Source organism: Populus trichocarpa, chromosome 16 (genome assembly GCF_000002775.5).
Source record: "Populus trichocarpa isolate Nisqually-1 chromosome 16, P.trichocarpa_v4.1, whole genome shotgun sequence".
In the NCBI taxonomy this organism is placed as follows: domain Eukaryota; kingdom Viridiplantae; phylum Streptophyta; class Magnoliopsida; order Malpighiales; family Salicaceae; genus Populus; species Populus trichocarpa.
The window spans coordinates 8,228,981-8,249,818 of record NC_037300.2 but is presented as its reverse complement, the minus strand read 5'-3'; the positions used below and the strand labels follow the sequence as shown (position 1 = coordinate 8,249,818).

The 20,838-nt window shown below is 45.6% G+C and overlaps 1 long non-coding RNA gene across 1 annotated transcript; it reads left to right on the top strand.

The window, feature by feature from the left end:
* The first annotated feature begins 10,748 nt into the window (after positions 1–10,748).
* On the top strand, positions 10,749–12,034 carry LOC127904417 (uncharacterized). Its single transcript, XR_008057586.1, has 2 exons — positions 10,749–10,939; positions 11,771–12,034. It is a non-coding gene; the product is annotated as an uncharacterized LOC127904417 (long non-coding RNA).
* The last annotated feature ends 8,804 nt before the right edge of the window (positions 12,035–20,838 follow it).

Here is a 20,838-nt window from a genome sequence, read left to right as displayed (position 1 = left end):
TGATAAAAATTTTACTGGAGTTTCTGGAGGCCCTTTTTCCATATAGTGGATGCGGAATCAATACTCGGTGAGGAGGAGGTCGGGTCGCGCCAGGCAAGAGTAACGGTTCGGACAGGCCATAACTTTTGATCCGATCTGTAAACACCCAAAGGAATATATATATATATATTTAGAGAGAGAGAGATGATGATGAATGCAGTTTTCGCTGCCGATGCAGAAATCGGCAGCGACGCAGTTTTCGCTGCGGATGCAGAAATCGGCAGCGATGCAGTATTCGCTGCCGATTCTGGACTGGGCAGCGATGCAGTTTTCGCTGCCGATTCTGGACTGGGCAGCGATGCAGTTTTCGCTGCCGATTCTGGACTGAGCAACGACGCAGTTTTCGCTGCCGATGCAGAAATCGGCAGCGATGCAGTTTTCGCTGCCGATTCTGGACTTGGCAGCGACGCAGCCTTCACTACCGATACAGATATCGGTAGCGACATAGTTTTCGCTGCCCATTTCTTGATCGGCAGCGACACAGTTTTCGCTGCCGATGCAGAAATCGGCAGCGACGCAGTTTTCGCTGCCGATGCAGAAATCGGCAGCGATGCAGTTTTCGCTGCCGATTTCTCAATGAACAGTGACGCAGAGCTGGGAGGGAGGGGTAAAACTGATTTTAGATAAACTAAACAAGGATAAGGACACACCTAAACCAACCCCCAAACAACCCATTTCATTGGATGGGTAGTATAAATACAAAGAGGGGAGAGAGAATGACCCATCTTCTTCCAAATCCAGCAGCTGCATGCCGTTCTTCCCTTCCCCTTTCACAACAGAAACGTGAATCAGACCAGTAGAGATTACTTTGTGAACTTGTGAGGGAGAGATGAGACCTTGAGAGAGGAGTGGGCAGCTGCATAGAGGAGAGGAAAAAGAGAGCTGGAAAACGTGAGGAAGAAGAAGGAGGAGAACCAGCAGCTGAATAGTGTTAAACCTTCCTCAAACTTAGTTAAATTCAGAAGGTATGGGTCATTAAAACTCTCTTCCTCTCCCCCGTAAGATCAAAAACGAAAATGAAGAAGAAAAACCCTAAGAAAAGAATTGATCTAAGACCTAAGCCAGCTGTGAAAGAAGCTGAAATTAACCAAGAGAACAAGCAAACAAAAGTGAAATAAAGTCAATTTCAGAACATCTAACAAATCATGGTAGAGGGCTGGCTTTAACTAGGGGGTAATTAATGTGTTCTGCTGTGATGTTGTTGCTGGACTTAATGTGTTCTGCTGTGATGATTGTTGCTGGAATTAATGTGTTCTGCTGTGATGTTTGTTGCTGGAATTAATGTGTTCTCCTGTGATGATTGTGCTGAAATTGATGCTGCCGATTTGTGTGTTGCGCAGCGAAATTCTGTTTCGCTGCCGCAACTGAACCTGCTGCAGCGAATTAATATTCGCTGCCGATTTGTGTGTTGCGCAGCGAAATTCTGTTTCGCTGCCGCAACTGAACCTGCTGCAGCGATTTAATATTCGCTGCCGATTTGTGTGTTGCGCAGCGAAATTCTGTTTCGCTGACGCAACTGAACCTCCTGCAGCGATTTGATATTCGCTGCCGATTTGTGTGTTGCGCAGCGAAATTCTGTTTCGCTGACGCAACTGAACCTCTTGCAGCGATTTGATATTCGCTGCCGAATTGTGTGTTGCGCAGCGAAATTCTGTTTCGCTGACGCAACTGAACCTCCTGCAGCGATTTGATATTCGCTGCCGATTTGTGTGGTGCGCAGCGAAATTTTGTTCCGCTGCCGCAGCTGAACCTCCTGCAGCGAAGTGATATTCGCTGCCGAGTTGTGCGTTGTGCAGCGAAACTGTGGCGCCAACAGCGGTGCAGTTCTCGCTGCCGAACTGGCAGCCTGCGACGAACCAGTTCTCGCTGCCGAATTGGGCAGCCTGCACCGAACCAGTTCTCGCTGCCGATTCCTACAATAAGCCTCCTAGGCAGGAATGACTTAATTGCTAATAACAATTTCATGATATGATGGTGTAAAATAGGGAACACTTGAATGTGAACATATGAACTATTGAAATAAGTGTGATGATGAATGTGATTCAAAAATAAAATAAATACAACTGTGCTGATTTGTGACCATTGATGTCTTAGGTGGTGCGGTCGGGATTGGACCATCATCAAGACAGGAACGACCCACAGGTGGAGCAGGTAGGTGACTTGCACCTTTCTTTTTCATACGTTGAATCTTGGAATATTTTAACTTGAGTACTACCATATTGTTAGAACCGATATTAAATTGTCGAACGCTTAATTGTTGATAAAAGAGTGATTAGCTTCGGCTAATGGCATCCGAATGGATGGCCGGGACAAAAGACTGATTAGCTTCGGCTAATGGCATCCAAACGGATGGCCGGGACAAAGAATGATTAGCTTTGGCTAATGGCGTCTGAATGGATGGCCGGGATGAAGGACTGATTAGCTTCGGCTAATGGCATCCAAACGGATGGCCGGGACAAAGAGTGATTAGCTTCGGCTAATGGCATCCGAATGGATGGCCGGGACAAAGAATGATTAGCTTTGGCTAATGGCGTCCGAATGGATGGCCGGGTTAAAAAGGGATGATTTCGCTGCCGATTGTGGATCGGCAGCGACGCAGTTCCGCTGCCGATTCTGGATCGGCAGCGACACAGTATTCGCTGCCGATTCTGGATCGGCAGCGATGCAGTCTTCGCTGCCGATACAGACATCGGCAGCGATCCAGTTTCGCTGCCGATTCCTTGATCGACAGCGATGTAGTTTCGGCTGCCGATTTTAGGATTGGCAGCGACGCAGCTATCGCTATGGAATCCGGGACAAATAAACGACTAGTTTTGGCGAATGGCATTTGAAAACTTGTGTATCTATATGTACTACTAATTGTTACATCAAATACATGAAGAAATTATAAATGTTAATGCTTATTTAATTGCTAGGCCGTTAGTTACCATTATTATTATTATTAAGTATTTGTTTTCTCTTAAATGTTTTGTACTGCTGCAGGGACGTCACACCAACGAGATGTCTAGGATACCCGATACACGGGAACCTACTTTTGCAAGGAATTAAGTAGATGCATTCTAAATCACAATGTATTTTGTAGGGATCAATGTACTGAATGTATAACTTTTATTAGATCCTTTTTGTTTAAAAATTGTGATGGCTATTAGAAGTATAAGAGTGCAAACTCATGTCCATGTATATATATTTTTAATATGAACTTCAAATCATGCAACCTTAATATTATGTGTTTGTGTAAGATTCGCTTTTGAATGAACTGTTGATTGTATGGATTGTATTTTGATGTTGTGAGGATTCAAGTTCTTTGATTACCGGCACCATGTGATATATAAAAAAAAAAAATTACTATTGTTTTGGGCTTAGAAAGCCGGGTTGTTACAGTTGGTATCAGAGCACTTGGTATGGATCCTGAGGATCATTAATAAATGTGTTGTTGCGATGAATTTCAGGATGGTACGCACCCGACAAGGGACACGAACTGAGCCACCCTCCTTAGAAAGGAGGGGCATGAACCGAGGTGCCCAAGGTTGGCAAGATGAAGATCCCTTAGATGATACGGCATCTCATGCTCCGATAATACCGCCCGAAACTTTGCAGGGGGAAGATACGGTGGCAGGAGAAGGCCCGAGGTCTCATCAGACAGAGGGAACACCCCCAGTCGCAACGGAGCAGCGAGAAAGATCAGAAGCACAGCCATCTACTGTTCCAACTGGTGTGCCCCCACAATATGTAGATGCAGGACTCCTTGTACAAATAGTTAAAGCAGTGATGGAAGGCATGGCTAGTTCAGCAGCACAAACAACCCCTACCACGCAGATTCCACCAGCAGCCCCTACGACCAGCATGACCATGGATAATGTGGTACCACTGGTGCGACTAGTCAAGAGTATGAGGGAAATGGGTTGTGAACCGTATATGGGGGAACAAGATGCAGAGATAGCTGGAAGATGGATCAGGAAGGTAGAAAAGACAATGATTCAAATAAGCATACCCGAGGGTTTGAGGGTAAATTGTGCATCCCAATTACTATCTGATAGGGCCATGACATGGTGGGAAACAGTTCAGCTGAGGCGTGCGACTGAGACCCTAACTTGGAGTGATTTCAAGACAGAGTTTGAGAATCAGTTTTATTCCAAGTATCATCGCAAGGTGAAAGAACAAGAGTTCTTAGCATTAAGACAGGGTGATATGTCAGTATTGGAGTACGAAAGGAGATTCCATGACCTCTCATTGTTCGCCCCACATTATGTGCCGACAGAGGAACATATGATTGAAAAGTTGAGAGATGGTTTACGACAGGATTTGAGACAAGGATTGATCGCCTTGCGATTTAAATCGGTGAGGGAGTTGATTGAGGCTGCACAAGCTCTGGAGGCATGTATTGGAGAAAGCCAAGGGGGGTATCAGAGTATAAGCAAAAAGAGAGATGGGGACTATTTCAGCGGCAGACCACCGCACCCGAAGAAAGGAAAAAGTGGAGTGTTTGAGCAGCACGGGAAGAAGGGGAGTTTGATATTACCGCCTCACCAACAGTCAAGTGGGAGAATGATGGCGGGACAGTCGCACTCGAGGGCAAACTCTTCAACTGGGACCGGTGACCGCAGGGGAGTTGACTATCCTTTTTGTGTAAAATGTGGACAAAAACACCCTGGGGACTGCTCAGTTTCCCCTGGGCGATGCTTTGTGTGCAGAGGAGAGGGTCATAGGTGGAGGAACTGCCAGTATCTTAGCCAAGGGTGTCATTACTGTGGTGGGAAAGGTCATTACAAGAGGGATTGCCCCAAAAGAAACACCGGACAAGTACAGAGCTATAGACAGCCCAGTCAGAGCCACCAGCAGTCAGTCACCGTTAATAGGCCAGTGAGATCTTCTCAATCAGGGGCAAACTCCAGTCGAGGGAAGCCGAGGGCACAAAATGATCGGACCCCAGGGAGGGTCTTCCACCTGACACAGGAGGAGGCCAGGGCTGCATCGGATGTGGTGGCAGGTACACTACTGTTGAATGATTTTAATATGCATGTATTGTTTGATCCGGGTGCCACCCACTCATTCATTGCTAAGAGAAGTGTCACTAAATTAAGAAAGGAAGTAGAAATAGTAGAGAAGGGGTTTGTAATTGGAACTCCAATGGGAAACATGGTTGAAACAAATATTGTATATGTGGATGTGGGGGTTAGTTTATCCGGGTATGAAACAGAAGTAGACTTGATTCCCTTAGAGCTGCATGATTTTGACATAATACTAGGCATGGATTGGTTGAGTAAATATAAGGCACTAATAGATTGTTATGCTAAAACTGTTACTTTTCAAACACCTAAGGGCGAGAAAATGACTTTTGAAGGAGAGATATTTCCCAAACTGAATGCTTTAATATCGGTGGTAACAGCCCAAAAACTTTTAAGAAAGGGATGTATGGGATACCTCGCATACATCTTAAACTCTGATGATGAAGGTCCACGATTGAAGGATATTCCTGTGGTGAAGGATTTCCCAGATGTGTTTCCAGAAGAACTACCAGGACTACCCCCGGAGCGAGAGGTAGAGGTGTCTATAGACACTTTTCCTGGAGTCCCACCCATAGCCCAACAACCGTATCGGATGGCTCCAGCAGAACTGAACGAGTTAAAGACTCAATTACATGAATTATTAGACAAGGGGTTCATACGGCCCAGTAATTCTCCTTGGGGAGCACCGGTCCTATTTGTAAGAAAGAAAGATGGAACCCATAGGCTTTGTATTGACTATCGACAGTTGAACAAAATAACAATGAAAAACAAGTATCCGTTACCTCGGATAGATGATTTGTTCGACCAATTAAAGGGAGCGAGGGCATTTTCGAAGATAGATCTGAGATCAGGGTACTATCAGATGAAGATTAAAGAAGCGGATGTAGCAAAGACCGCATTTAGAACTCGTTACGGACACTATGAATTTTTGGTGTTACCGTTCGGGTTGACGAACGCCCCAGCCCTCTTCATGGATTTGATGAATCGGGTTTTCCAACCATACCTGGATAAGTTTGTGGTGGTATTCATTGATGATATACTGGTGTACTCGAATTCTTTCAAGGAGCACGAAGAACACTTGAGACAAACCTTACAAACCTTGAGAGATCACCAGTTATATGCAAAATTGAGTAAATGTGAATTTTGGCTGAAAAGAGTGACGTTTTTGGGACATGTCATTTCAGCCGAAGGTGTTTTTGTCGACCCTCAAAAAGTCGAAGCAGTCTTGAAATGGGAAAGACCGACTTCGGTCACTGAAATACGTAGTTTCCTGGGACTTGCAGGATACTATCGGAGATTTATCGAAGGTTTTTCCCTGATTGCAACCCCTTTGACCCAGCTAACTAGGAAGGATAAGAAGTGGGTGTGGTCGGAAGAATGTGAGGCAAGCTTCCAAGAATTGAAGAGGAGGCTCACCACTGCTCCAGTCTTAACTCTCCCCTCAGGGACCGAGGGTTTTGTGGTATATAGTGATGCCTCGGGGAAGGGATTGGGGTGTGTTTTGATGCAACATGGGAAGGTGATCGCCTATGCATCAAGGCAATTAAAGACTCATGAGGTGAACTACCCGGTGCACGACCTGGAGTTGGCAGCTGTAGTATTTGCCTTGAGGATATGGAGACACTATTTGTATGGGTCTCGAACCCAAATTTTTACTGATCATAAGAGCCTGAAGTATCTGATGTCGCAAAAGGAGTTGAACATGCGGCAAAGAAGGTGGATGGAGCTCATTAAGGATTATGATTGCACCATAGAATACCACCCGGGGAAAGCAAATGTGGTGGCAGATGCCCTCAGTCGCAAAAATAAAGCCTCCTTGGGAAGCTTAACAGTGGGAAAGGAGCGGCAATTGGCAGAATTAAAAGAGTTGGGTGCAGATTTGGGAATTGATGCAAGAGGTGGGTTAGTAGCCCAATTATTGGTGCGACCAACGTATCGAGAACAGATACTACATGCCCAATTCCATGACAAGGTGGGATCCAAGATTAGGAAGAATGTGGAGGCCGGGGTAAAAATGAAATTCCGAGTAGCGGATGATGGATCCTTGATGATGGGACAACGGTTGTACGTGCCTGATGACGAAACAATCAAACGTATGGTTCTGCAAGAAGCACATGAGTCCAAATTCTCCATACATCCTGGCAGTACTAAGATGTACCGAGACCTGAAACACCTCTATTGGTGGCCTAATATGAAAAGGGAAATAGCTGAGTATGTGTCAAAGTGTGGGATATGTCAACAAGTCAAGGTTGAACACCAAAGGCCTGCGGGACCATTACAGCCATTACAAATTCCAGAATGGAAGTGGGAGATGATCACCATGGATTTCGTGTCAGGATTTCCCAAGGGGAGAAAAGGAAATGATGCAATATGGGTCATTGTGGATCGGTTGACGAAATCCGCACTATTCTTGCCTGTAAAGATGACCGACTCGGTGGACAAGCTTGCCAAGATCTACATAAATGAGGTGGTACGACTTCATGGGATTCCGGTGTCCATTGTATCGGATCGAGATCCTAGGTTCACCTCTCGACTTTGGCCGAGCATACAACATGCCTTGGGGACAAGATTGGACATGAGCACTGCGTTTCACCCTCAAACGGATGGCCAATCGGAAAGAGTCATTCAAGTCTTGGAAGACCTATTACGGGCATGTGTGCTAGAATTTGGAGGAAACTGGGAGGAACACATGGCATTGGTGGAGTTCACGTATAACAATAGTCACCAAGCCACAATAGGGATGGCCCCATATGAAGCCTTGTATGGTAGGAGGTGTAGAACTCCTTTATGTTGGGAGGAAATTGGGGACCGGAAGTTATATGGCGCAGAGTTAGTTCAAGTCACCACGGAGAAAGTGAGAATTATCAGGGATCGCATCAAAGCCGCACAGGATAGACAGAAGAAGTATGCCGATGTGAGGAGAAGACCTCTCGAGTTCAGTACGGGGGACCAGGTGTTCCTGAAGGTAGCCCCATGGAAGAACATGCTACGATTTGGATTGAAAGGAAAGTTAACTCCCCGTTTCATTGGACCCTTCAAAATCTTACAACGAGTTGGACCAGTAGCCTACAAGGTGGATTTGCCCCCACAGTTAGCCAGGGTCCATGATGTGTTCCATGTCTCCTTGTTAAGGAAGGCTAACGTAGACCCCGCCCGAGTTCTACCCCAGGTCCCAGTAGAGGTCAAGGAAGACTTAACACTGGAATTGAGGCCCATAAGGATACTAGATCAAGAAGTGAAGGAGTTACGGAGCAAAAAGATCCCCATCGTTAGAATCTTATGGCGAAATGCTCAAGTAGAAGAGGAAACTTGGGAGAGGGAGGCTGAGATGAGAAAAAAGTACCCCAATTTATTTGATCTACCAGGTATGGAGTGTGAAACTTCTTAAATTTCGAGGACGAAATTCATATTTAGGAGGGGAGAATGTAAACACCCAAAGGAATATATATATATATATTTAGAGAGAGAGAGATGATGATGAATGCAGTTTTCGCTGCCGATGCAGAAATCGGCAGCGACGCAGTTTTCGCTGCTGATGCAGAAATCGGCAGCGACGCAGTTTTCGCTGCCGATGCAGAAATCAGCAGCGATGCAGTATTCGCTGCCGATTCTGGACTGGGCAGCGATGCAGTTTTCGCTGCCGATTCTGGACTGGGCAGCGATGCAGTTTTCGCTGCCGATTCTGGACTTGGCAGCGACGCAGTTTTCGCTGCCGATGCAGAAATCGGCAGCGATGCAGTTTTCGCTGCCGATTCTGGACTTGGCAGCGACGCAGCCTTCACTACCGATACAGATATCGGTAGCGACACAGTTTTCGCTGCCCATTTCTTGATCGGCAGCGACGCAGTTTTCGCTGCCGATGCAGAAATCGGCAGCGACGCAGTTTTCGCTGCCGATGCAGAAATCGGCAGCGATGCAGTTTTCGCTGCCGATTTCTCAATGAACAGTGACGCAGAGCTGGGAGGGAGGGGTAAAACTGATTTTAGATAAACTAAACAAGGATAAGGACACACCTAAACCAACCCCCAAACAACCCATTTCATTGGATGGGTAGTATAAATACAAAGAGGGGAGAGAGAATGACCCATCTTCTTCCAAATCCAGCAGCTGCATGCCGTTCTTCCCTTCCCCTTTCACAACAGAAACGTGAATCAGACCAGTAGAGATTACTTTGTGAACTTGTGAGGGAGAGATGAGACCTTGAGAGAGGAGTGGGCAGCTGCATAGAGGAGAGGAAAAAGAGAGCTGGAAAACGTGAGGAAGAAGAAGGAGGAGAACCAGCAGCTGAATAGTGTTAAACCTTCCTCAAACTTAGTTAAATTCAGAAGGTATGGGTCATTAAAACTCTCTTCCTCTCCCCCGTAAGATCAAAAACGAAAATGAAGAAGAAAAACCCTAAGAAAAGAATTGATCTAAGACCTAAGCCAGCTGTGAAAGAAGCTGAAATTAACCAAGAGAACAAGCAAACAAAAGTGAAATAAAGTCAATTTCAGAACATCTAACAAATCATGGTAGAGGGCTGGCTTTAACTAGGGGGTAATTAATGTGTTCTGCTGTGATGTTGTTGCTGGACTTAATGTGTTCTGCTGTGATGATTGTTGCTGGAATTAATGTGTTCTGCTGTGATGTTTGTTGCTGGAATTAATGTGTTCTCCTGTGATGATTGTGCTGAAATTGATGCTGCCGATTTGTGTGTTGCGCAGCGAAATTCTGTTTCGCTGCCGCAACTGAACCTGCTGCAGCGAATTAATATTCGCTGCCGAATTGTGTGTTGCGCAGCGAAATTCTGTTTCGCTGCCGCAACTGAACCTGCTGCAGCGAATTAATATTCGCTGCCGATTTGTGTGTTGCGCAGCGAAATTCTGTTTCGCTGACGCAACTGAACCTGCTGCAGCGATTTGATATTCGCTGCCGAATTGTGTGTTGCGCAGCGAAATTCTGTTTCGCTGCCGCAACTGAACCTGCTGCAGCGATTTAATATTCGCTGCCGATTTGTGTGTTGCGCAGCGAAATTCTGTTTCGCTGACGCAACTGAACCTCCTGCAGCGATTTGATATTCGCTGCCGATTTGTGTGTTGCGCAGCGAAATTCTGTTTCGCTGACGCAACTGAACCTGCTGCAGCGATTTGATATTCGCTGCCGAATTGTGTGTTGCGCAGCGAAATTCTGTTTCGCTGCCGCAACTGAACCTGCTGCAGCGATTTAATATTCGCTGCCGATTTGTGTGTTGCGCAGCGAAATTCTGTTTCGCTGACGCAACTGAACCTCCTGCAGCGATTTGATATTCGCTGCCGATTTGTGTGTTGCGCAGCGAAATTCTGTTTCGCTGACGCAACTGAACCTCGTGCAGCGATTTGATATTCGCTGCCGAATTGTGTGTTGCGCAGCGAAATTCTGTTTCGCTGACGCAACTGAACCTCCTGCAGCGATTTGATATTCGCTGCCGATTTGTGTGTTGCGCAACGAAATTCTGTTCCGCTGCCGCAGCTGAACCTCCTGCAGCGAAGTGATATTCGCTGCCGAGTTGTGCGTTGTGCAGCGAAACTGTGGCGCCAACAGCGGTGCAGTTCTCGCTGCCGAACTGGCAGCCTGCGGCGAACTAGTTCTCGCTGCCGAATTGGGCAGCCTGCAACGAACCAGTTCTCGCTGCCGATTCCTACAATAAGCCTCCTAGGCAGGAATGACTTAATTGCTAATAACAATTTCATGATATGATGGTGTAAAATAGGGAACACTTGAATGTGAACATATGAACTATTGAAATAAGTGTGATGATGAATGTGATTCAAAAATAAAATAAATACAACTGTGCTGATTTGTGACCATTGATGTCTTAGGTGGTGCGGTCGGGATTGGACCATCATCAAGACAGGAACGACCCACAGGTGGAGCAGGTAGGTGACTTGCACCTTTCTTTTTCATACGTTGAATCTTGGAATATTTTAACTTGAGTACTACCATATTGTTAGAACCGATATTAAATTGTCGAACGCTTAATTGTTGATAAAAGAGTGATTAGCTTCGGCTAATGGCATCCGAATGGATGGCCGGGACAAAAGACTGATTAGCTTCGGCTAATGGCATCCAAACGGATGGCCGGGACAAAGAATGATTAGCTTTGGCTAATGGCGTCCGAATGGATGGCCGGGATGAAGGACTGATTAGCTTCGGCTAATGGCATCCAAACGGATGGCCGGGACAAAGAGTGATTAGCTTCGGCTAATGGCATCCGAATGGATGGCCGGGACAAAGAATGATTAGCTTTGGCTAATGGCGTCCGAATGGATGGCCGGGTTAAAAAGGGATGATTTCGCTGCCGATTGTGGATCGGCAGCGACGCAGTTCCGCTGCCGATTCTGGATCGGCAGCGACACAGTATTCGCTGCCGATTCTGGATCGGCAGCGATGCAGTCTTCGCTGCCGATACAGACATCGGCAGCGATCCAGTTTCGCTGCCGATTCCTTGATCGCCAGCGATGTAGTTTCGGCTGCCGATTTTAGGATTGGCAGCGACGCAGCTATCGCTATGGAATCCGGGACAAATAAACGACTAGTTTTGGCGAATGGCATTTGAAAACTTGTGTATCTATATGTACTACTAATTGTTACATCAAATACATGAAGAAATTATAAATGTTAATGCTTATTTAATTGCTAGGCCGTTAGTTACCATTATTATTATTATTAAGTATTTGTTTTCTCTTAAATGTTTTGTACTGCTGCAGGGACGTCACACCAACGAGATGTCTAGGATACCCGATACACGGGAACCTACTTTTGCAAGGAATTAAGTAGATGCATTCTAAATCACAATGTATTTTGTAGGGATCAATGTACTGAATGTATAACTTTTATTAGATCCTTTTTGTTTAAAAATTGTGATGGCTATTAGAAGTATAAGAGTGCAAACTCATGTCCATGTATATATATTTTTAATATGAACTTCAAATCATGCAACCTTAATATTATGTGTTTGTGTAAGATTCGCTTTTGAATGAACTGTTGATTGTATGGATTGTATTTTGATGTTGTGAGGATTCAAGTTCTTTGATTACCGGCACCATGTGATATATATAAAAAAAAAATTACTATTGTTTTGGGCTTAGAAAGCAATAACTTTGGGCTTATTTAAATCAGGAGGAGGTCTGGTCGCGCCAAGCTAGAGTAACGGTTCGTAAAGGCAATAACTTTTGATCCGACCCTTAGATCTCGATCTAAATTTTACAGGAGTTTCCTGATGCCCTTTTCCATATAGTGGATGTGGAAACGATACTCGGTAAAGAGGAGATCTGGACGATCCAGGCTAGAGTAAGGGTTCGTAAAGGCATTAACTTTTGATCCAACCCTTAGATCTCGATCTAAATTTTACAGGAGTTTCCGGATGCCCTTTTCCATATAGTGGATGTGGAAACGATACTCGGTTAGAAGGAGATCTGGTCGCGCCAGGCTAGAGTAACGGTTCGTAAAGGCAATAACTTTTGATCCAACCCTTAGATCTCGATCTAAATTTTACAGGAGTTTCCGGATGCCCTTTTCCAAATTGTGGATGTGGAATCGATACTCGGTGAGGAGGAGATCTGGTCGAGCCGGGCTAGAGTAACGGTTCGTAAACGCAATAACTTTTGATCCGACCCTTAGATCTCGATCTAAATTTTACAGGAGTTTCTGGATGCCCCTTTTCCTTATAGTGGATGTGGAATCAATACTCGGTGAGGAGGAGGTCTGGTCGCGCCAGGCTAGAGTAACGGTTCGAAGGGGCCATAACGTTTGAACTGACCGTTGGATCGTGATAAAAATTTTACAGGTGTTTATGTATACCCTTTTCCATATAGTGGATGTGGAAACGATACTCGATGAGGAGGAGATCTGGTGGCGCCAGGCTAGAGTAACGGTTCGTAAAGGCAATAACTTTTAATCCGAACCTTAGATCTCGATCTAAATTTTATAGGAGTTTCCGGATGCCCTTTTCCATATAGTGGATGTGGAAACGATACTCGGTAAAAAGGAGATCTGGTCGCGCCAGGCTAGAGTAACGGTTTGTAAAGGCAATAACTTTTGATCGGACCCTTAGATCTCGATCTAAATTTTACAGGAGTTTCTGGATGCCTCTTTTCCTTATAGTAGATGTGGAATCAATACTCGGTGAGGAGGAGGTCTGGTCGCGCCAGGCTAGAGTAACGGTTCGAAGGGGCCATAACGTTTGAACCGACCGTTGGATCGTGATAAAAATTTTACAAGTGTTTCTGTATACCCTTTTCCATATAGTGGATGTGGAAACGATACTCGGTGAGGAGGAGATCTGGTCGAGCCGGGCTAGAGTAACGGTTCGTAAACGCAATAACTTTTGATCCGACCCTTCGATCTCGATCTAAATGTTACAGGAGTTTCCGGATGCCCTTGTCCTTATAGTGGATGTGGAAACGATACTCGGTAAAGAGGAGATCTGGTCGCGCCAGGCTTGAGTAACGGTTCGTAAATGCAATAACTTTTGATCCGACCCTTAGATCTCGATCTAAATTTTACAGGAGTTTCCGGATGCCCTTCTCCATATAGTGGATGTGGAAACAATACTCGGTAAAAAGGAGATCTGGTCGCGCCAGGCTAGAGTAACGGTTCGTAAAGGCAATAACTTTTGATCCGACCCTTAGATCTCGATCTAAATTTTACAGGAGTTTCCGGATGCCCTTTTCCATATAGTGGATGTGGAATCGATACTCGGTGCGGAGGAGGTCTTGTCGCGCCAGGCAAGAGTAACGGTTCATAGGGGCCATAACGTTTGACCCGACCGTTGGATCGTGATAAAAATTTTACAAGTGTTTCTGTATACCCTTTTCCATATAGTCGATGTGGAAACGATACTCGATGAGGAGGAGATCTGGTCGCGCCAGGCTAGAGTAACGGTTCGTAAAGGAAATAACTTTTGATCCGACCCTTAGATCTCGATCTAAATTTTACAGGGGTTTCCGGATGCCCTTTTCCATATAGTGGATGTGGAATCGATACTCGGTGAGGAGGAGGTCTGGTCGCGCCAGGCTAGAGTAACGGTTCGTAAGGCAATAACTGGTGATCCGACCAAAAGATCTCGATCTAAATTTTACTGGAGTTTGTGGATGCCCTTTTCCATATAGTGGATGGGGGATCGATACTCGGTGAGGAGGAGGTATGATCGCGCCAGGCAAGAGTAACGGTTCGAAGGGGCCATAACGTTTGAACCGACCGTTGGATCGTGATAAAAGTTTTACAGGTGTTTCTGTATACACTTTTCCATATAGTAGATGTGGAAACGATACTCGATGAGGAGGAGATCTGGTCGCGCCAGGCTAGAGTAACGGTTCGTAAAGGCAATAACGTTTGATCGGACCCTTAGATCTCGATCTAAGTTTTACAGGAGTTTCTGGATGCCCTTTTTTCTTATAGTGGATGTGGAATCAATACTCGGTGAGGAGGAGGTCTGGTCGCGCCAGGCTAGAGTAACGGTTCGAAGGGGCCATAACGTTTGAACCGACCGTTGGATCGTGATAAAAATTTTACAGGTGTTTCTGTATACCCTTTTCCATATAGTGGATGTGGAAACGATACTCGGTGAGGAGGAGATCTGGTCGAGCCGGGCTAGAGTAACGGTTCGTAAACGCAATAACTTTTGATCCGACCCTTCGATCTCGATCTAAATGTTACAGGAGTTTCCGGATGCCCTTGTCCTTATAGTGGATGTGGAAACGATACTCGGTAAAGAGGAGATCTGGTCGCGCCAGGCTTGAGTAACGGTTCGTAAATGCAATAACTTTTGATCCGACCCTTAGATCTCGATCTAAATTTTACAGGAGTTTCCGGATGCCCTTCTCCATATAGTGGATGTGGAAACAATACTCGGTAAAAAGGAGATCTGGTCGCGCCAGGCTAGAGTAACGGTTCGTAAAGGCAATAACTTTTGATCCGACCCTTAGATCTCGATCTAAATTTTACAGGAGTTTCCGGATGCCCTTTTCCATATAGTGGATGTGGAATCGATACTCGGTGCGGAGGAGGTCTTGTCGCGCCAGGCAAGAGTAACGGTTCATAGGGGCCATAACGTTTGACCCGACCGTTGGATCGTGATAAAAATTTTACAAGTGTTTCTGTATACCCTTTTCCATATAGTCGATGTGGAAACGATACTCGATGAGGAGGAGATCTGGTCGCGCCAGGCTAGCGTAACGGTTCGTAAAGGAAATAACTTTTGATCCAACCCTTAGATCTCGATCTAAATTTTACAGGGGTTTCCGGATGCCCTTTTCCATATAATGGATGTGGAATCGATACTCGGTGAGGAGGAGGTCTGGTCGCGCCAGTCAAGAGTAACGGTTCATAGGGGCCATAACGTTTGAACCGACCGTTTGATCGTGATAAAATTTTTACTGGTGTTTCCGAAGCCCTTTTTCCTTATAGTGGATGTGGAATCAATACTCGGTGAGGAGGAGGTGTGGTCGCGCCAGGCTAGAGTAACGGTTCGAATGGGCCATAACGTTTGAACCGACCGTTGGATCGTGATAAAAATTTTACAAATGTTTCCGGATACCCTTTTCCATATAGTGGATGTGGAAAAGATACTCGGTGAGGAGGAGATCTGGTCGCGCCAGGCTAGAGTAACGGTTTGTAAGGCAATAACTGGTGATCCGACCAAAAGATCTCGATCTAAATTTTACTGGAGTTTGTGGATGCCCTTTTCCATATAGTGGATGTGGAATCGATACTCGGTGAGGAGGAGGTATGGTCGCGCCAGGCAAGAGTAACGGTTCGAAGGGGCCATAACGTTTGAACTGACCGTTGGATCGTGATAAAAATTTTACAGGTGTTTCTGTATACCCTTTTCCATATAGTGGATGTGGAAACGATACTCGGTGAGGAGGAGATCTGGTCGAGCCGGGCTAGAGTAACGGTTCGTAAACGCAATAACTTTTGATCCGACCCTTCGATCTCGATCTAAATGTTACAGGAGTTTCCGGATGCCCTTGTCCTTATAGTGGATATGGAAACGATACTCGGTAAAGAGGAGATGTGGTCGCGCCAGGCTTGAGTAACGGTTCGTAAATGCAATAACTTTTGATCCGACCCTTAGATCTCGATCTAAATTTTACAGGAGTTTCTGGATGCCTCTTTTCCTTATAGTGGATGTGGAATCAATACTCGGTGAGGAGGAGGCGTGGTCGCGCCAGGCTAAAGTAACGGTTCGAAGGGGCCATAACGTTTGAACCGACCGTTGGATCGTGATAAAAGGTTTACAGGTGTTTCTGTATACCCTTTTTCCATATACTAGATGTGGAAACGATACTCGATGAGGAGGAGATCTGGTCGCGCCAGGCTAGAGTAACGGTTCTTAAAGGCAATAACTTTTGATCCGACCCTTTGATCTCGATCTAAATTTTACAAGAGTTTCCGGATGCCCTTTTCCATATAGTGGATGTGGAAACGATACTCGGTGAGAAGGAGATCTGGTCGCGCCAGGCTAGAGTAACGGTTCGTAAAGGCAATAACTTTTGATCCCACCCTTAGATCTCGATCTAAATTTTACAGGAGTTTCTGGATGCCCTTTTCCAAATTGTGGATGTGGAATCGATACTCGGTGAGGAGGAGGTCTGGTCGAGCCAGGCAAGAGTAACGGATCGTAGGGCCCATAACGTTTGAACCGACCGTTTGATCGTGATAAAAATTTTACTGGTGTTTCCGAAGGCCCTTTTTCCTTATATTGGATGTGGAATCAATACTCGGTGAGGAGGAGTTGTGGTCGCGCCAGGCTAGAGTAACGGTTCGAAGGGGCCATAACGTTTGAACCGACCGTTGGATCGTGATAAAAATTTTACAAATGTTTCCGGATACCTTTTTCCATATAGTGGATGTGGAAAAGATACTCGGTGAGGAGGAGATCTGGTCGCGCCAGGCTAGAGTAACGGTTCGTAAGGCAATAACTAGTGATCCGACCAAAAGATCTCGATCTAAATTTTACTGGAGTTTGTGGATGCCCTTTTCCATATAGTGGATGTGGAATCGATACTCGGTGAGGATGAGGTATGGTCGCGCCAGGCAAGAGTAACGGTTCGAAGGGGCCATAACGTTTGAACCGACCGTTGGATCGTGACAAAAATTTTACAGGTGTTTTTGTTTACCCTTTTCCATATAGTAGATGTGGAAACGATACTCGATGAGGAGGAGATCTGGTCGCGCCAGGCTAGAGTAACGGTTCGTAAAGGCAATAACTTTTGATCCGACCCTTAGATCTCGATCTAAATTTTACAGGAGTTTCCGGATGCCCTTTTCCATATAGTGGATGTGGAATCGATACTCGGTAAAGAGGATATCTGGTCACGCCAGGCTTGAGTAACGGTTCGTAATTGCAATAACTTTTGATCCGACCCTTAGATCTCGATCTAAATTTTACAGGAGTTTCCGGATGCCCTTTTCCATATAGTGGATGTGGAAACGATACTCGGTGAGGAGGAGATCTGGTCGAGCCGGGCTAGAGTAACGGTTCGTAAACGCAACAACTTTTGATCCGACCCTTAGATCTCGATCTAAATTTTACAGGAGTTTCCGGATGCTCTTTTCCATATTGTGGATGTGGAAACGAAACTCGGTGAGGAGGAGATCTGGTCGCGCCAGGCTAGAGTAACGGTTCGTAAGGCAATAACTAGTGATCCGACCAAAAGATCTCGATCTAAATTTTACTGGAGTTTGTGGATGCCCTTTTCCATATAGTGGATGTGGAATCGATACTCGGTGAGGAGGAGGTCTGGTCGAGCCAGGCAAGAGTAACGGATCGTAGGGCCCATAACGTTTGAACCGACCGTTTGATCGTGATAAAAATTTTACTGGTGTTTCCGAAGGCCCTTTTTCCTTATATTGGATGTGGAAACGATACTCGGTGACGAGGAGATCTGGTCGCGCCAGGCTAGAGTTACGGTTCGTAAAGGCAATAACTGGTGATCCGACCAAAAGATCTCGATCTTAATTTTATTGGAGTTTGTGGATGCCCTTTTCCATATAGTGGATGGGGGATCGATACTCGGTGAGGAGGAGGTATGGTCGCGCCAGGAAAGAGTAACGGTTCGAAGGGGCCATAACGTTTGAAGCGACCGTTGGATCGTGATAAAAATTTTACAAGTGTTTCTGTATACCCTTTTCCATATAGTCGATGCGAAACAATACTCGATGAGGAGGAGATCTGGTCGCGCCAGGCTAGAGTAACGGTTCGTAAAGGCAATAACTTTTGATCCGACCCTTAGATCTCGATCTAATTTTTACAGGAGTTTCTGGATGCCCTTTTCCATATAGTGGATGTGGAATCGATACTCGGTGAGGAGGAGGACTGGTCGCACAAGGCAAAAGTAACGGTTCGTAGGGGCCATAATGTTTGAACTGACCATTTGATCGTGATAAAAATTTTACTGGTGTTTCCGAAGGACCTTTTTCCTTATACTGGATGTGGAATGAATACTCGGTGACGAGGAGGTCTGGTCGCGCCAGGCTAGAGTAACGGTTCGAAGGGGCCATAACATTTGAACCGACCGTTTGATCGTGATAAAAATTTTACTGGTGTTTCCGAAGGACCTTTTTCCTTATAGTGGATGTGGAATCGATACTCGGTGAGGATGAGGTATGGTCGCGCCAGGCAAGAGTAACGGTTCGAAGGGGCCATAACGTTTGAACCGACCGTTGGATCGTGACAAAAATTTTACAGGTGTTTTTGTTTACCCTTTTCCATATAGTAGATGTGGAAACGATACTCGATGAGGAGGAGATCTGGTCGCGCCAGGCTAGAGTAACGGTTCGTAAAGGCAATAACTTTTGATCCGACCCTTAGATCTCGATCTAAATTTTACAGGAGTTTCCGGATGCCCTTTTCCATATAGTGGATGTGGAATCGATACTCGGTAAAGAGGATATCTGGTCACGCCAGGCTTGAGTAACGGTTCGTAATTGCAATAACTTTTGATCCGACCCTTAGATCTCGATCTAAATTTTACAGGAGTTTCCGGATGCCCTTTTCCATATAGTGGATGTGGAAACGATACTCGGTGAGGAGGAGATCTGGTCGAGCCGGGCTAGAGTAACGGTTCGTAAACGCAATAACTTTTGATCCGACCCTTAGATCTCGATCTAAATTTTACAGGAGTTTCCGGATGCTCTTTTCCATATTGTGGATGTGGAAACGAAACTCGGTGAGGAGGAGATCTGGTCGAGCCGGGCTAGAGTAACGGTTCTTAAACGCAATAACTTTTGATCCGACCCTTAGATCTCGATCTAAATTTTACAGGAGTTTCCGGATGCCCTTTTCCATATAGTGGATGTGGAAACGATACTCGGTAAAGAGTCGATCTGGTCGCGCCAGGCTTGAGTAACGGTTCGTAAATGCAATAACTTTTGATCCGACCCTTAGATCTCGATCTAAATTTTACCGGGGTTTCCGGATGCCCTTTTCCATATAGCGGATGTGGAATCGATACTCGGTGAGGAGGAGGTCTGGTCGTGCCAGGCAAGAGTAACGGATCGTAGGGCCCATAATGTTTGAACCGACCGTTTGATCGTGATAAAAATTTTACTGGTGTTTCCGAAGGCCCTTTTTCCTGATATTGGATGTGGAATGAATACTCGGTGAGGAGGAGGTGTGGTCACGCCAGGCTAGAGTAACGGTTCGAAGGGGCCACAACGTTTGAACCGACCGTTGGATCGTGACAAAAATTTTACAGGTGTTTGTGTTTACCCTTTTCCATATAGTAGATGTGGAAACGATACTCGATGAGGAGGAGATCTGGTCGCGCCAGGCTAGAGTAACGGTTCGTAAAGGCAATAACTTTTGATCCGACCCTTAGATCTCGATCTAAATTTTACAGGAGTTTCCGGATGCCCTTTTCCATATAATGGATGTTGAATCGATACTCGGTAAAGAGGATATCTGGTCGCGCCAGGCTTGAGTAACGGTTCGTAATTGCAATAACTTTTGATCCGACCCTTAGATCTCGATCTAAATTTTACAGGTGTTTTTGTTTACCCTTTTCCATATAGTAGATGTGGAAACGATACTCGATGAGGAGGAGATCTGGTCGCGCCAGGCTAGAGTAACGGTTCGTAAAGGCAATAACTTTTGATCCGACCCTTAGATCTCGATCTAAATTTTACAGGAGTTTCCGGATGCCCTTTTCCATATAATGGATGTTGAATCGATACTCGGTAAAGAGGATATCTGGTCGCGCCAGGCTTGAGTAACGGTTCGTAATTGCAATAACTTTTGATCCGACCCTTAGATCTCGATCTAAATTTTACAGGAGTTTCCGGATGCCCTTTTCCATATAGTGGATGTGGAAACGATACTCGGTGAGGAGGAGATCTGGTCGAGCCGGGCTAGAGTAACGGTTCGTAAAGGCAATAACTTTTGATCCGACCCTTAGATCTCGATTTAAATTTTACAGGAGTTTCTGGATGCCCTTTTCCATATAGTGGATGTGGAAACGATACAAGGTAAAGAGGAGATCTGGTCGCGCCAGGCTTGAGTAACGGTTTGTAAATGCAATAACTTTTGATCCGACCCTTAGATCTCGATCTAAATTTTACAGGAGTTTCCGGATGCTCTTTTCCATATAGCGGATGTGGAATCGATACTCGGTGAGGAGGAGGTCTGGTCGCGCCAGGCAAGAGTAACGGTTCATAGGGGCCATAACGTTTGAACCGACCGTTTGAACGTGATAAAATTTTTACTGGTGTTACCGAAGCCCTTTTTCCTTATAGTGGATGTGGAATCAATACTCGGTGAGGAGGAGGCGTG